This window comes from Lactuca virosa, chromosome 3, assembly GCF_052849685.1.
Source record: "Lactuca virosa cultivar CGN04683 chromosome 3, Lactuca_virosa_CGN04683_v6, whole genome shotgun sequence".
Lineage (NCBI taxonomy): Eukaryota > Viridiplantae > Streptophyta > Magnoliopsida > Asterales > Asteraceae > Lactuca > Lactuca virosa.
Window position 1 is genome coordinate 132,470,177 of NC_136428.1, and position 9,613 is coordinate 132,479,789.

A 9,613-nucleotide genomic window follows, 5' to 3' on the forward strand; every position below is an offset into this window, starting at 1 on the left:
TTTTAATGGTTGTAATGTAGGTTATTCTTTAAGAAAGAAATATTGAAACCATCGTATTCTTCAAAAATAAAAGGCTAAAAAAAGACCGATGGTTCAAGAATGTTGCAGATAGTGTTGGTTGTTTGAAGATGGACAAAGATGATAAAAAGTGATGCGCGTTGGAAAAGAATGTTGGGTTTTCCCCTTTCGACAAAGAGATTCTTAAAGAATACAATATATGTCATACGTTTTTTTATATGTTCATCAAGAATTATGTATATTATACAAAGAATGTAGTATATATTACAAATAAGTTCATAAAGAATGTAGTATAAAAGGTTGTGTGTATTCTTTTTAAATGTTCTATATATTCTTCAAAAAATGCATAAATTCTTCAAGAATACTTCAGTTGCATAATGAGAAAAAAAGTTCACTGTCATAGAATTGTTTGTCATTTTCACACATTCTCATTCATTCTTATGCATTCTTACTCATTCTCATTCTTAACCATCCATTATCACTCATTCTTATTCTTACAAAATATGATCTAAAGAATACAAAGAACGATAATATTCTCACATAGTCTTATTCTTGATGCAAATTGTTATTATATAAAAATATGTACATATGTATTCTTTAAAATGTCAATTCTAAAACAAATACTTGATTTGTAGTCAGATTCTTTAAAAATGAAAGGACTATATGTGTTCATGGTTATATGATTTGAAACAACGTTTAAAAAAAACTAGTTAGCTGATATGGATTTGAACAAAAAGTGAATTGTAACTTCCTGAATAATAGCAGTTTCCTTATCTGGTGCTGAATTAAAATGTCTATAATGTCCTTAGATACAAGTTTTTTTAAAATACAGTATTGTTAATGTGTGATTCATGACACAATAACTATGGTATACCATAGCAATCTTAGCCAATAAACAATAAAAATCCAAGGGTCCAAATCTAGTCACACAATCATACAATACTTGCACTTCATATTTAATCCTAACCTATATATATATATATATATATATATATATATATATATATATATATATATATATATATATATATATATATATATATATATATATATATATATATGCATAAATGTGGGCCAATTATTTTACTTATTTTAAGAAAGTGATTAATACCTATTATTGAATTAAATATAATTGAAAAATACCATCTAATTTAACTAGAAGGGTATTTTAGACAATTGACATAGATTTAATAAAGGAAATTTGCATATTTTAAGGGATCATAGATCCTGTTAATTTTAAAAATCCGATTTTACGAATTATAAGCTTTTTTATTCGGACATTCTCACAGAATATGTTTAAGTATGTTCAAAAAATAAAAGTATTCTTGAACCATAAAATAATAAAAATATTCTTGATCATGACTTTAAAAATTTCTTGTAGAATAACAAAATTCTCGAACCATCAATTGAAGAATTAAAACAAAAATTACATTAATTCTTATAGAATAAATGTAACAATTGCTAAGAATTACATTTATTGTTAAAGAATAAAACTAAAAAAACTTTCAAATCTGGAAAAAAAACATCAAAATCTAACAAAAGCACTAATACATCTTAAAAGAATAATGTTGCTAAGAGGTGTCGCTCAAATTTTGTGGTCCGTTCTTTAACCATCAGCTTCTGTAGAAACAAATCAAATGAATAAATTAGTGAGAAAATATCCATATTCCATTCCAACATAATTGGAATTCGTGATTCCATTCTGATAGAATTGAAATTTATTTACCCATAATTATATTAATTCGGGGAATTGTAACAGAATATGTTCATGATTATCATAAAAAACATTCGTTTCTGATAGAATACTATAAACGAAAAAACACTCCTACCCAACCTAACCCCTACGTTTAACATATTAACTTCACCAATGTTGCCAGGAGATATGATTTATACCTACAAATTAAATACAGGAAGAAATAGATCCGCGTACATGTGGCCTGTAATCAAGAAAAGGGAAAATATAACTTCTAACTTAATAAAGAAGAAATTAGGATAGCGAATAGTGGTTTTAGAAATAAACCAAGAAGACGGTGTCATCTGTTATATATAAAGGCATGAAAAAAGAATATATGAAAGCGTTTTGAGATAGGGTTATCCCTACAAAAATGCAAAGAAATCGAAGTCAAAAAAGAAAAAAAAAACTTTATTGCAAAATCAGAATCAATTCAAATAACTTGTAAAGAAATCGGTTCAAACAGATTGTAATAAGCGGTTTCAGAAATAGAGTTCACAAAGTCGATTACCCAAAATGAAGTACAAATAATCGATTAAATCAAAATACCATTTCATTGAACAAAGAAAATTACCCAAAATGAATATTGCTAATGTCGATTCTTTCCTGTGATGGAGGCAGCAACAGTCGTGCAGTGTTGGAGGCACAATCGATGGTGAAATAAGTAGCATGTCGTCGACTAGGTTTTCCAACGACCGACGATCTCTAACACAAGCCTGAAGCGAAAAATCCAGTTGTGGATGATGGATCCTACATCAGTCGTCGTCACCGACAAAAACCCTATTTCTGCCTTCCTTCATCTTTGAACAAAACCCAGATCAGTGTCGTCGTCATGCTTAAGGGCGATGAACCGAGAGAGAGGGACATTCCTAAAACCCTTGCGTCGTTCGAACCTGGACCCCTTCGTCGTGGCCACCTCTACAAACAATAGATATCTCGCCATATATGTTCGCTGCCATGCTTGTCGGATGGTCAGCGTATTCGGAAAGTGGAAATTTTCTGAACATCGGTGCCGATGGAACACTAATAGATCTCATTGGTCTCAAGGATGACAGATTTGTGGGTAGTAGGAGATGGCGGATTTGAGAGAAATGAGAGTTTTGAAGAAGAAATGAAGAACATGAGAGAGAAAAAGGGTTAGGTGTATTTTATTTTGATTTATACTATAAATTGGGTTTTAAAACTGATACTCCTAAATTAAAGGGATATTAATTGATTTATATATTTACCATAATTAATTAAATGTAAGATTACATATTTACCCTTTTGAAATGATTGGCCTACACTTATTCATACAATAATACAATAATTACTTTAAACACCTGAACCTATCTCTCTCTCTCTCTCTCTCTGTATATATATATATATATATATATATATATATATATATATATATATATATATATATATATATATATAGAGTTAGGTTCAAATGTTTTAAGCAACTATTGTGCGCCTAAATGCACCAATGAGAATTCAAGAAATAATAAATAATTAACTAAATCATTAAAGGGTATTTTGGACCTTTTGTACTTTTATTTAAGGAAATTATTTAATTGAAATCATTCAATTAAGGAAATAAACTAATCATTCAATTAAGGAATTAAACTAAATATATTTGACCTAGTTATGTTTGTGGCTGAACACTTCATCATCGGCATCAACACCATCGCCATCAACCTAGTTATGTCGACGAGGCCAAAGGGAAAAGGCTGCGAAGAAGTCGAGGTCTTCGTCTTCAGTTGATCGGGGAAGAAACCAAATTAAAGATGCAAACTGAGGTGGGGTATCGGAGTTGGCGAAGCAGCTCCGCCGATGGAGGGATAGCCAGCAGGAAGGGCTGCGTCGGCGATCTCTTTTCTTTTCTGGTTCGATCGGTATCCACTCACGAAGGGGGAGAAAGGACTTCGGTCCTCTGTCTTTGTCTGCTCGAGAAGAGGAACTTGGTGGGAAGCAGTCACAAGGGTGGTTCTGTGGTGCTCGTGGATCGCTGCTTCTTCTTCTCCGGTGAACTATGCCAACAGGTAAAAGAAAATTCTTTTTCTTCTTTTTGTTTTTGTTTGATTGCTTGATAGAAATCAAAGGAAAGAATTTGTGTTTGGGTTTTCCTGGAAAAATTGATGATAATGAAAGGGATATGGGTTTGATTGTTTGAACATAACTCATGGTTTGTTTGGGTTTTGGTATTTGACAGGGGAATTCATGGGTGTTTGTTTCTTGTGTTCTTGACTGGGAACGAATGCAGATGTGTGTTGACGCAAGCCTTCTTCTAGCCAGGTATTCCAAATTCGTTTCTTTTCTGTTCATTTTCATCTTCTTCTTTATCTTGCTGTGAATTATGAATACATACTCTAGTGTTTACTGGGAATGAATGCATATGCGTGTTGATGATTCAATCACAGCTATTGAATTCTGTATTCAATCATAGCTCTTGAATTATGTAATGTATTCTATTAGAATTTATTTTATATAGATATATTCTGTTAGACTGTTTGAGAATAATTGTCAACAACAAGTACATTCTGTCAGAATTTATAGTTTTTATTCTCTTAGAATGCATTGAATTTTTTTAATTTTTGAAACTTGATTATGTTTTCTTTGTGGATTTAGGTTTTGAAGAGGCTAACATTGATGTGGAGAAGGAAGAAAACATAGAGAACGGGAGTGTATTATACCAGAATGTGTTATGCTACAATGTATAAAGTGTTGCTAAAAAATAATATTCTATTAGAATAGATTAGTGTTTTTGTTAGATTGTGATGTTTTTTTTATCTTTTCTTTCAGCATGTTGTTATTATTCAATGAATCATAATCATACAATGTAATTATTTGGATATTATTAGTTCAAGAATTGATTTTGTGTCTTCTTTTTAGTATGTATTAGTAGTTTATGGTTGGCATTTTGTCATTCTGACAGAATATAATCGACGAATATATTTACTAGTTTATGGTTAACATTCAACCATTCTGATAGAATAAAATCGAATTTCTAATTTTGAATTAATTTAAAATATTCAGATTTTTAAAAATAAAGGAATTAATTATCCCTAAAAATCCGAAAATTTCCTTTTTTAATATAGGTTAATTGACTAAAATGCCCTTATGCTGGAATTTGTGTGATTATATGGTATATGTTATCCTATTCTACTATCATAGACCCTCAAATCATTACCTTTGATTATATTCCATCCGATGGTCCAGATCTGTGCATTCTGGCACATAATAGTTACTAGAAACAAAATAACCTAACCCTATATATATATATATATATATATATATATATATATATATATATATATATATATATATATATATATATATATATATAAGGTTAGGTTATTTTGTTTTAGGTAACTATTGTGTGCATGTAAGGAGAATTCTGGACCAATAGATGAAAATAATGAATAGCTATGATTTTGAGGATCTATGATATTACAATGGAATATCATGTACCATAATATCACTCAAATTTAATTAAAATGATATTTTAGACAATTAACTATATTTAAACAAGGAAATTTTCGAATTTGAAGGGATAATTCTGATTTTTTTTTAAATTAATTTAGTTTCAATTCTAATTTAATTTGTAATCATAACCGATTATAACTTATTTTATTCTGTCAGAATGCGATTCTGTTAGAATGACATTCGGTTAGAATAACAGTTTATGACATCCTTTAAAAATACATAAATAAGAAGAAACATGAATAAGTACATTATGAAACAATATACAAAATTGATTCTTTAACTAATAATATATCAAAGAATTATATTTTATGATTGTGATACAAAAAGAACATTCTTGAATAATAACAACATTCTGAAAGAATAACAAGTGTAATTCTGCAAAACACAACGACATTCTTAAACTGTGAGTATGATCATTCTTCACATCATTCGTATAAGGTCTTCAAGTCATTCCTATCACAAATGCAACAAAAACACCAAAATCCAACAAAAAACACTAATTCATTCCGAAAGAATAATGTTGCTAATATTCATTTTATACATTCGGAATACATTCTACTATAAGACACTCTTGTTCTCCATATTTTCTTTCTTTCCACATAAATGACAAACTCTTCAAAACCTAAAAAGAAAAAAAAAACCATTAAAATCTAATAAAAACACTAACCCGTTCTAAAATAATATTATTGATAAGATTTGTTTTATAAATTTTGGCAGAATACATAAAATACATGTTGCTAGAGTACAAACACTCTGAAAGAATGGATTTATATAAATAAATTCTGACATAATGGTTTTGAATATTCTTAAAGAATTTGTATTATCAAGAGTGTGAAATAACTAATCATAAGAAAATTAAATGATCATGTTTATGGAATTACTAATCATAAGCAAAGTCAAAATAAAGAAAATAAACACCTTATTAGACCAACACCAGACTAGATTAAAACTACATGGGCTAATTTTCAAATTGGTATAAATACTTATCAGTAGACATCATGTTTATGGATTAACTAATGATAAGCAAAGTCAAAATAGAGAAATATAAAGACGTCATTAGGCCAACACCATACCAGATTATCAAAACTACATATTCTAATTTCCAAATAGGTATAAATACTTATCAATGGACATCATGTGCAAATGAATGGATGAAATATTTGATTCAAGCATTTTAACAAACAATTGGCGGGAAATAATCAGATGCCTTCTGAATTTTAGAAATCACAGTAAAAAGAATGGTGACGCCGATTTAGCGATTGCTGATTTCAAAATTTAGCAACGATTAGAAATCAGGTGCCATAGAATTCACTTTTTGATGTGAGAATTGGGAAGTGTCGGGAAGTCACGAGATTGAGTTGTAAGTGGGTCTTGCACCGAGAGTCTTTCGAGCTGATCTAAACACTAAAAAATGAAAATAACTGATTAAGGAACTGTCTAAATCTGCTTAAGATCAACAGCTCACACCAGACCATCTCGCCGGAACAATCCGTGTCACCGGCCTCCATGGTGGTGTCGACTGTTTTGGTGGTTTTTCAAGTGAATTTTGATCAGATAAGGAAAGAACTACCTGAGGTCGATGGAGAAGCAAGGAAAAAGTGACTGGGAGTTGTTTGAGAGACAGATAAACTGGAGTTGTTTGAGAGACAGATAAACTGGAGGCAGGGAGGAGAACCGGTGAGGGCCGCTGCTCCTTCTTCTTCTGTGAACTGTGCCGACAGGGCTTGCTTAGGATCGCGGGTTGCTTCAACTGGCCATGGCGGTGATTGGGTCGGTCTATCATCAAAAATAGAAGGAAGAAGAGAGGTTGGTTGGAGATGGCAACAACTTCGGTTCATGTTGGAAGGAGTCGACAGATGGAAACGATCAACGGCGGCGGCAGGTGGAGGACCGACAGAAACGAGGCAGCTGCGAAGGGTTGTTGTCGTGGACAGGAAGGAGTCGACAGATGGATGAGGCAGAGGTATGTCGATGCAATGAACTGGGGGGTGATTTGTAGGGTTTTAAATTGATTTCCCTTATTTAAAAGGTGTATTAAATGTTTTCAATAATTACTAAAATTAAATAAGTAAAGATTACTATTATACCCCCAAAACAATTTATTAATTATTTAATATTTCCTGAATTTTGATTGGTCCTAAGAGGCACACAATAGTTTTTAGAAACACTTGAACCTAACTCTCTCTCTCTCTCTCTCTCTCTATATATATATATATATATATATATATATATATATATATATATATATATATATATATATATATATAATAATTTTTTCAGTTTTTATGTACTTGATGAGACGGAAACATCCCAGCACGATGTTTTGTGTGTGCTGTCTCAGACAGCAGAGGTCCATTTTGTCCAAAAAAACGGTACTTTATATGTTAATTCTGAATAAGGCTTATGAGCAGTAATAGTTCTAGAGTTGAAATTTTCTTTTTATTATAGCTTAATATATTTTTGTAATATTACCCATTTATCAGATTATATTACTTACCGACCAGTAATATTGTTATTTACTTTATTTTACTGTTTAGGGGAGGATCCAAGTTTTATGTAATTTCATGTCTAAATGCGTATGATTATGTGGATATTTTGTAGTCGGCATTTGGTATTTTTAACTGAATGGATTCTTGAACAGGTAATAGTTGTTGATGGAAGTGAAGTTAGAACAAAGAGAGTGGCATTATAAAGTAGACAATGTGACAATGTAAGAGTTATTCTCCAGTATAAAAGTGGCTCAGATTTTTCATGACATTAAATGGCTCTTTATCTACTCTCCTATATCCATCGTGGCTCATGTTTAGATTCTTGCAGCTGCCAATATGAAAGGTGTGGAAGCTAATCGTTAGTAAGGTTAAAAGCATTGGATACAAATTTTTGACAAACAAAGAAATTGTGATAATCAAATCGAAGTCGTTTCTTTTAATTAACCAACTGATGCTTTTCCCCTTAAATTAATTATATTGTAGGCCTATATTTCGATCAGTGGAGCAATGAAACACATACCTAAAATTTTTTGAAAACCCACAAATATCACAAAGCCTGTTTTTTATTTTTTTCAGCAGGACTTTGAAGGTGGTAAAGAATATGGAGACACACTTTTAAGTACAACTCCATACTTCATCTACATACTGGAAACACACTTTTAAGGGTAAAGTTTCCAACTTTACCTGTTATTAGTTCTTCTTAATGGGTTTAACTCAAACCCTAGCTCTCTAGAACATAGATCTTGGTCCAAAAGCCATAATACTCCAAACTAAAACATACTAACATAGATTTAGGCCTTAGACATCATTTGAACACGTAAAACTCCTAAATTTCCTTCCATGCATGGCTTTTTGGGGCTAAAAATGCCAAAATAACACCTTAGAGCTTGCATGGGGGCTCCAATGGCATAAAGTTTGCACCTTTATGCCATAACAACCCTTAATGATTCCAGAAGGAATCCTTGCTTGGGACGTCCATATCCCAAGGGTCAAGCTTCTTGGACCCAAAAACCCAATAAATTGACAAAGAGAGATCTAACAAGCTATTAAGCAAGGTTGAGACTTGCTTACCAGAAAATGAACAGGATGAGAAGTTGCTTCTAGATCTACAATCTTCTCCTGGAATCCTTTAGCTTCTTCTTCTTCTACAAGCTTCAAATCATCCAAAGTTCACTTAAAAATGGCTCACAAGCTCACACAAAGGTCTAGGGTTTTGTGGATTATGGTTTGAGACTGGGAGGCTGGAAATGAGGCCAGCAAGTGGGAATTAAGATGCTTAAATAGAGTGCAAAACCCCGAAATTAGGGTTTCATTCTGGCAGACCTACTCGCCGAGTCGAGGCTCTTAACTCGGCGGGTACGTGGCTTAAGATCTCGCATCCAATCTCGTTTCTACTCGACGAGTCTGGGGCTCCCAATTCGTCGAGTAGATCTTCAAAAATGAATAAATTATAATTAAATGCGTACCAGGAGTTACATAAGTTGATTATTGTGCACCGCAAGATGAGTGAGAGACTTCAAATTCCCAAGTTCCATAGGAATGGGACCAGAGAGTTGATTTTGGAACAAATAAAGGACATTCAAAGATGTCAAATTACCCAATGATGAAGGAATGGAACCACTAAGCTCATTGTTGCTCAGCTCAAGATGAGTGAGAGACTTCAAATTCTCAAGCTCAATAGGAATGGGACCAGATAGTTGTTTTTGAACAAGTAAACGATATTTAAAGATGTCAAATTACCCAATGATGAAGGAATAGAACCACTAAGTTGATTGCTACTCGCCTCAAGATCAGTGAGAGACTTCAAATTCCCAAGTTCAACTGGAATCAGAGAGTTGATTTTGGTACAAATAAAGGATATTCAAAGATGTCAAATCACCCAACGATGAAGCAATAGAACCACTAA